The following is a 9,269-nucleotide window of genomic DNA, read 5'->3' on the forward strand; positions in this document are numbered from 1 at the left end:
GCGGTCCCGTGGGTCTTCAGCCTAGGTGGTCTGCTGCACAAGTTTTCTTCGCTTGTCGAGCTCTCGCCACCTCAGCTCCCGCCTTTGCTTCCCTCACCGCTGAAGGTGGCCTTGCCTACTCGGTCGTGCCCTGCCTTCTCTTCGCCGTGCTCCCCTGAGGTGCTGCTTGTTGCTCTATCTGATCGTGGCATCATCCGGTCCTTTGCATCGTCACAGTCAACTGCCCTGCCGTCAGCAGGGGGTCACCCCCTTGAGGTAACTGTTGTTGCTTGCTCTTTCTCGACTATGACCTCCGTTGCTTTGACCTCTATCGATTCGTCTCCCATAGTCAGTCCATCTCCATTTGTTGCATGTTCCTTGCTCCGTACCCTTGTTATCGGCCCCCCTTTGCCTCCCCCACCATCTAGGACCACCTCCTTTGCCCACCTGCCCGGTTTTCTTCTGTTTCCATTGACAGTTGCATTGGCACCAGCTTGCCTTCCCTGCGTGTACTACTCCCCGCACTCTGTTGCAGTGTTCTCGCAACCCCACCTGCTTGCCCCTTCCCCCTATTAGCCCTGCCATCCCCCACATCTCTTGTGTTGATGCTATTTCCCCCACCCTGCGTATTGATTCTGCGTCCATTGCTACTCCTTCGTCTTCTGCTCAGTTGCTTGGTCCCACCAACGGACCTTCTGTTTGCCCGCTCTTGCCCGATAGGTTGCCACTTGCTTCTCCCTTGTTAGATGCTGAGCTAGGCATTTCCCTTTCGGATGCGCTTGCCTCTCTTAATGTCACGCTTCCTCAGGAGTAGCTTGATTTCCTTCATTCTTCATTTGTTGCCGCTATTGCACCAGCCTCCCACTCCAACCTTACTCGGTTGCGGTGGGAATTGCGTAGGATTGGGGCTTCTACGGCCTCCATCCTCCCTCTCGGTACTGCTAGAGTGGCTAGATGTACGCCCCTTCGCATGGTTTCTTCATGAGGGTTGTGTGTTAGAACGTGCGGGGCTTGGGAGCCCGTTATCGGCATAGGTATCTCTCTTCTTTGGTGCGTCAGCATGGACCTTCCTTGCTTATCGTGGTTGACACCAAATTGTCTATGATTTCTCATGCCTGTGTTTGTACTTTGTTGCGTCAACCGTCCTTTGGGTTTCTTCCGGCTAATGGTGCCCCTAGGGGCATCCTGCTGGCCTAGTCTCCTCCTCTTACGAGGGAAGTGGTGCATGTCGGTTATTACTCTATCTCAGTCATTCTCAATGGTCTTTGGCTCATTGGCCCGGTCTTAGTTACTACGGTCTATGGCCCTTGAGTGACCAACTATGGGATGAGCTACATCATGCTTGTTAGCTTGTTTCCTCGCCTTGGCTTTTGGCAGGAGACTTCAATTGTTTGCTTAGCCCTGACGACTCTTGATCTCCTGTCCCTTCTGGTCCATCTATGTCGGCTTTTCACTCCTTCGTTCTTAAGTTCGGTCTTTTTGACGTGTCTCTGAGTAATGGCAAGTTTACTTGGTCCAACAATAGGAATCCTCTCATTCTCCGTAGGTTGGACCAGGTATTCCTCTTGCCTTAGTTGTTCTCTCGTTTTCTTTCATCCTCTTTGGTTCCTTGGCCGAGACACTTGTTTGATCATGCTCCACTACTCCTTTCCTTTATTCGGGGTAGGGTTGGTACTAGACGTGCCAGGTTTCATTTTGAGCTTTGGTGGCTCCGAAATGAGTCCTTTGTCGCTGCCATCCCTAAATGGTGGGCTTGCACCATCAATGGTAGGTGGGCTGCTTTCAGGCTCTCGCGGAAGTTGCACTCCATCTGGAGGGTGGTTTTTGCCTGGAAGCACATTTTCTGCAGTGGCAAGTTTTCTGAGGTGACCAGTTGGGATGAGGAGATTTTATCCCTCCAGTCTTTTGATAATATTTCTACGAATCAGTCTTCCCGCCTCCTTTGTCTCAAGTGTCTGGCTCAGGAGTGGTGGATTAGGGAGTCCATCCACTGACAGCAGCGTTCTAGGCTGGGTTGGCTTTTGTATGGAGAACAGAATTCTAGATTCTTCCACTTGGCTACACCTTGAAGGTGCCGTCAAACGTTGCTCCAGTCCATGGTTATTGGCCATAGGGTTTTTCTTAGTGATGACATTCTCCCGGCTTTGACTGCCCATTTTCGTGATTTCTATTCTAAGCATCTTTGCATTTGTGCCCTGCTTCCATAATTTCACCTCTCCTCCCTCTCTGTCTCCTGTGCGATCTCTCTTGAGCGGCCCTTCCTACACCAAGAAATCAAGAATGTTGTCTGGGCCCTCAGCTCTGGTAAGGTGCCTCGCATTGAAGGTTTCCCTGTTGAATTTTTTTGCACCTTTTGAGAGGCTTGTAGCACTGATGTGTTTACGTTTTGTGATGAATTTGCTTCCAACTCCATTTTTCATAAGGAATTTAATCACGTCATCTGCGTCTTGGTGCCTAAGCATCCTAACCCTACAGACATCAGCCACTTTCGCCCGATCTCCATCTTAGGCACACCACCTTACATGATTATTGCTAAATTGCTTTCTTTGTAGCTTCCGCCTGTTATGTCTTCTATCATTAACCCCTTCCATGTTGCATTCATCAAGGGTCGACGTTTGCAGGACACGATTGTCCTGGCCAATGAAGTTGTTCACTCTCTATACTGTCTACGTCTTCCTTCCTTCATACTTAAGTTGGACATCTCTAAGGCCTTTGATTCGGTTAGTTGGGAGTTCCTTTCAGACCTGCTCATACACCTTGCTTTTGGTCCATCATCTTTGCAGTGGATCCTTTCGCTTGTCACTGGGCCCAGCTTGCAGTCTCCTTCAATGGGATGTGTGGTGATTTCTTCTGTCTCGATCGTATCCTCTGTCAGGGTTGCCCGTTGTCCCCTTTTCTTTTCAACTTAGTTGTCGAGTGCTTTTCTACATTATTTCATCATGCTGCGGTCGTTGGCTTTCTCACACCATATTCACTCCCCCACTTACAGGCCTTCTCCACCCTTCAATATGCTGACAACTTTCTCCTGTTTGGCACTGCTTTCCGCTATAGAGCTCATCCTTCAGGTTTTTGAGATCATCTCGGGTCTTTCTATTAATTCCTCTGAAGACCACCTTTCTCTCATTCACGTGGATCCAGCCACGATGCTTCTTGCGAAAGCTTGCTTTGGGTGTAAGGTTGATGGCTTACATATGGACTACTTAGGTCTTCAGACTATGTTGGCGCCTCCTGCTCCCTCCTTTTGTAATTTAGTAGAGCAGAAGCATGTGAATCACCTTCAGTGTTGATAGAAAAAGTTGTTTTATCTCCCTGGTCTTATTACTCTTACTAAACATTGCCTTTCGTTGGTCCCCCTCCATGCACTGGCGGTCTTTTGACCTCCTGTGGCTGTTCTGATAAGGTTTGACATGATTATTCGTAGATTTATCTGGGACGGTGATCGACCTTCAGATTGGCTTGCACGTTGGAATATGGTTGCCCTTCCACGTATTCTTGGGGGTGTTGGGGTTACCAACCTTAGTCCGACATGTGAGTCCTTCCTGTGTTCTTGATGGTGGCGTCTCGCAACTGAGCATTCTCCAATCACCCTATTCATTTGTTTCAAATTTGACCTCTCTTCCCCTAGTGTTTGGAATGGTTTCATCTCCCACACCTATCCCTCCCACTTTTGGTGCGACCTGGTTTTTGCCCTTCGCCTTTTCCTTCGGCTTGCTGACCTCCCTTCTGTTGTACCCCCATCTTGGCCTCTTTCACCTTTCCAGGGATTCACTTTTTCTTCTTGCTACCAGGTCTCTTTTGGTTCTTCCGTTGCATTGCTCTCACCCCCTGTCCCTTTGGTCCCCAGGCCCTTCTCCTCATGCCATTACTTTTGTCTGGCTTCTTCTTGCTGGCCACATCAACACTTTTGACCACTTACATCGCCTGGACATCAGTTTAGCTAACCAGTGTCCCCTTTGTCTCACCACGGTTGAGTCTTGGGTCCACCTTTTTACTACTTGCCATTTCTTTGTTAGTGTTTTTGCCTCTGCATGGCCTTCCCATGTTAGTAGCCTTCCAGAACCTCCCTCCATTTGCCTTCTTTTCCTCTTTTCTCCTTCCCCCCACCTGTCTGCTTCCTGGGGGCGAGTCTAGAGGTTGTGGCTCATTTCTTCTTGGTGGCACATTTCGGAGGAGCGCAACAATAGGGTCTTCAGTGGCACCTTCTCATTGCCAGATGTTGTTGCTTATCTGGTGCAGGGGGATGTCCATTTTGCTATTCAGCTATGGCGCCGTCCTCTGTCTGCGGCTGGGTGACTGTGCTACACCATCCTTTTTGTTATTTTTGTTTTACTGTGCGATTGTCTTGTATATTCATCTTTTATTTATGTTTTTGCGGTTTATTCTTGTACTTAGGGAACTTGTTGTCCCCAAATTTTGCTATGAATTCCCATTTTATCGGCTCTCTCTCTATTTGCTTCAGTAGTCTATGTTTATGTTTGTTGGTATGGATCTAGATTATCTGTTTGAAGCCATCCCACTTTCAAATTAGAAGGAACTGGCTTACCTGCTATATAAGTAGCATTTTGTTTTGTTTTCAAAAGAAAAAGGAGACCTATAGCAGTAGAGGAATCACTACTGTAAGAACTTCTAGCAACGACTTCTACCATTGTCAATAACTCAACGAGTTCTTACCAACGATGTTATTGACAATGACCTTGGGCCTAACAAAAGACTTTTCCCCATGCTGTAAAGGGCAAGGGCAACCTTAGTTGTTCGCTAGGGCAAGAGTACTTGCCAATAAGTTTATCGGCAACTGCATTATGACTATTCGCTATGGTAAGAGTCATTGCCAATAGCATATATTATAGTTGTGGTTTATACAGAAGTGGGCTAGAGCCCAACTCTGCTCATGTCTTGTCCTGTTCGAGCTATTGTGCTTTAAAGGGTCAGTTCAAACTCCACTCAACAAACCAAGACCAAGCTTGTGCTCGACACTAAACCTTGAGCAAAGTATCCTGTGACAAGTATAAAATGGATAGACTCAAGGCTCGTTTAAGCAAGAACAGTATTTTTATAGCTAACTACATCACTTTGTGAGGCGTTGCAAGGTTAATCTAATGATCAACCTTCAGATGAACATAAGCTGAGACTTTACTGTTTGCCTCCCAGGATTTCCTGAATCCCAGCAGCGATTATCGCTAGAGAATTTTTGGCAGGTTCGAAAATGGTAACAAAATAAGCTTTGAATTTCCTTTTAATGAAATCTTTTATTTCGGAAATCAGTTTTTCAATTTAATCTAGCTTGCAGTTACGAGATGAAGGATAGGGCTCAGGACCACTATCCAACAGAAATAACAACGAAATTGAAGCACCCAATTTGACATTTTTTTGGAACAATTTGAACCGGTGCAAAAGAAATCTAGCCATATAAAGAACTTTTGGGAAAAGAGGAGGCAGGGCTATAGAAAAATAGACCATTGTCTTTTTTGGCCCCTCAAAATAATGCATCAACCTGTTGTGCATCATCACAAGCCCAACACTTCTCGTCTGCCACCACTACTTTCCTCCCCTTGCAATATCTTGCAAGTTTCAGATGACGCATAAGAGAAAATCAGGGCTGCCACGGAATCAAAAGGGCATAACCAAGGAGGCTGGGAATGGATGGAACAGAGTATCGTGCTCTTCTTCCTTTCACATATTTATACTCTTTATGTAGATAATCAATTTTTTTACAGGCGTAAAAGAATATTTTCTGTTACAACAGTATCATGCCTTCAACCTTCTATAGAATTTCTCATGCATGGCAAGGAATACCATGGTTCAATTTTACAGCTTTACAGTAGGTGTAAAATGGTGCCGAGAAATATGGGAGATGAAGATGTCAGATGACGTCGCACAGCCATTTGTGAGGCATTATTTCCACCGTCAGATAGCAGCATACATCATCACATAAGATGCTACATCCACGTCATCTTCACATGAACTTGTGAAATCCTTCTTCATTATTATTGCTTGGTCACACTTCACGTTCATTCTTCTCCTACTTTGTCTGCTTTTGTTGTTCCTTTTTTTTTTTATTCTTTCTTTACATTAAATCTTGTTATTCATGGTATTGTTATTATTATTATTGTTGTTATCTTTATTGTTTTTATTGTTATTTAATTAAGCTAACCCGGTATGTTTATCCTTTGAGACTTTCTCAGCAACGACCCTTGTAGTTTGATAATATTTTCCAAAACCGACTTAACTTTGCGTTTAATTTTAACTTCTTAAGCCTTATGAAAGTTTCACCCTTCAGTTTAAAGCCATCCACTTAAACTAAGTTGCCAATTTTAGCGGCAAAATAAAATACCTATAGCACCCATTTGAATATCTTATGCACATTCTCTCTCTATCGTCCGATCACCTTTTTCTTAAAGTTACTATTTTAATATTAATACTTAAAAATGTTCAGGAAATTATAGTACATCAGATTAAGCCACAATTATCTACACTTATATAGTATTAAATGTCATAATAACTGGCGTAACAACAAAAGTACGCTTCGCCACCAAAATTCAGTCTATAGTAAGCAGTTGCACATTTAATATATATCTGATCAAGGTTTAACAGATCTGCAAAAGATAGGTTCACATTTTCATTTATTTGAACACCACATTTAAAATAGGTAGAGTTGCACACGAATTCCAGGACTCCCATCCATTGCTGGACCATCGAAGTGTTTAAGAGTACTGTCATATGTGGGCGCACACACAAATATACTATTGACGGGTCTTAGTGGTTTACACTTTGGTTTTAATTGAAAAATATTCTTTACCCTTTGGAATTTCAGGACCATAAAGCTGATGTACTTCGGGTGAAAAGGAGATTAACATTCCACCACCAGAAGATATCTTAAAGGCCCCTCCATTCCCACGGCCTTTTTGTGGTCGTAGATTGCATGTGGACCTGAGCAGGATATGCTATACCCTCGAGAATATGTTTCAATATATATAGAGAGTTAACTATAATTTGCATAGGCAAATAAAAACTTTACTGTTTGAAGTTTCACTTGTTAAGAGGTGACATTTAATCACATGTCAAACCTTACAGAAAAATGACGCTCGTTTCTTGAATTATGCCCAAGAAAAATTGGATCCTAAACAGAAACTGCCTATGATGTCAACATCCTTTTTTATAAATAAGCCATTGTTTTTTCTATCTCTAAAATTACAGAAAACATGTCTGAATTTTTTTACCAAGTAGTGAGCAAGACTGGAAAAAGTTGTCAAAATTTGAATGTCTTAGATCAAGTCTTGCCTTCAATTTCAAAAAACAAGAAAAGCGATTTACGTTCCCGTTTCGAAGTAAAATGAAGTCTTCCTCCAATTAATTAAAAGGCACCATAAATTCGTTCCCATTTTGATATTTTTTTTCTAGGTTTAAGTCTTCAAAAGATTTACGAAGCATCTTAATTCATTGTCATTGCCATGGCTTATGCTTCCATCAAAGTTCAAATCTGAGGTTTTGGCCTTATATTAATAATCTCAAATCCTCATTTTTCTGTGGGTGAGAAATATACTGTTTGTTTATGGGTCCCATTAAGGAAAAAAAAAAGAATTTCAGATCAACCTTAGATATAAGATCCGAAACTACCAAACACACCAGGAAGAGGAGATGACTAATTGGCTTGACAATAGTTCAAGCTAGCTCTGGATTAACTATTATCTATGCAACAACTTGACAAGTCTAACGAGCTTAATGTCCCCAAAAAGGCATTTATTATAGAGAAGACCCAAAAAAGGGTCGAATGAATATCTCTATCGGCAGTCATGTTTTTATACGTTAACCATTCATGCACAGTTCATGGGTTCAAAGAAATAACAAGGACCCTCTTCTTAAAAGTCAAAGCAGGTAAATGCTTTTAATAACAAAAATGGATCCATCTCTTCCATGTCTCTATCAGAAAGTACAGTCAGTTTCCAGGTTATTAAATTTAAATTACAACCATCCAAATATAACAGTTGGTGCCAGGTTGCTGGTTCCAGTTGCAAGTTTCCTTGCACAACAAGTCTGTTTTAAAGAAGACTTTTAAAGGGCAAAAAAGGAATTATAAAAATACTAAAAGATTATAATGTACAGACCATTATAAAAAAATTCTAAAATATTAAAAGACTAATTTTTGTTGCTTGCACAAACGTGTGCACGCAGTTGAATCTCCCTCGTGTTGAGACATGCTTAACTAATCCAACACCGGATGAGATAAGCGGACGAAATAAAGGGGAAAAGAAAAGAGAGAGAGAGAAGAGGCAAGTGGGCATGAATCCGACGTTCATGAAAGATCAGAGTTGAATGAAAATACACTGTTGAAAATCTTTTCTTAAGAAAAATAAGTGTCACGTTGAGAACTGTAAACATATAACAGAAAATGGAACTTGATACCAAAATACATGAAAAATTGGTATGAGAGAGAGGATGTAGGTCAAATGACCGAACCTCTATAATTTGCATCGCCCACCTATCTTTCCTTTTCTCTCTTGCTCTATTATGGTATCAGTGCTTATTTTAAAAAAGGCAAAGCTCATCCTGGTATTGCCTCACCAAATCCTTAGGAAATTTTCCTTCTGCACGAGCCATTCCATTACTCGTGTCTTTAATTTTTTTGCTGCTGCTTGGTATTGGCATGTGATCTCATGGCTGCCTCCTCAAGTTCTTCTTCTACCGGTTCTGGTGGTTCTCGCCCATCGGCGCACACTGAATCAATGCTTCCCTTCGCACTGGCTCCTACGAGCCTGCAACATTTTCTTGGAGTATAGCTCAGGCGTGTTAGCAGATGACATATATGCAGAAGGAAAGAAATGGGCGGCAAGTGTGATATAGCTCACATCTTTGAAGGTATGCTTCATGCAAATTACCTCATATGTCCGCAATGCTGTTTCTCAATCCCTTCATCCCGAACCTTGGAGGCAAAGAAGGAAGAAAGCCATTGCTGCCTGCACCTCTAAGGCCTTGTTCCTAAGGCGGCCAGCTTCTTTTGGATGTTTCCCCACCTTATGGTCTGAAGGCAGGGGTAGAGGCAAGATGTAGGACTGTTTCGTGCATATTTATATTTATGAAATAATTACATAGTGTTTTGTTTGCCTAATGAGTCCAAAAGCTTCAAATTTAAAGTATTACTGCACTTCAGCGAAGGAAATTTTGGAATTTAAAGAAGAACATCTTCTCAGTTCATATGTACGTGTACATCTCCTGAGTTTCATTTCCATTATTCCTTAGCAGAAGAAATTCGACTGCTCGCCACCAATTAGAGCCTTTTCATAAAAGATAATAAA

Source organism: Nymphaea colorata, chromosome 11, assembly GCF_008831285.2.
Source record: "Nymphaea colorata isolate Beijing-Zhang1983 chromosome 11, ASM883128v2, whole genome shotgun sequence".
Taxonomy (NCBI): Eukaryota; Viridiplantae; Streptophyta; class Magnoliopsida; order Nymphaeales; family Nymphaeaceae; genus Nymphaea; species Nymphaea colorata.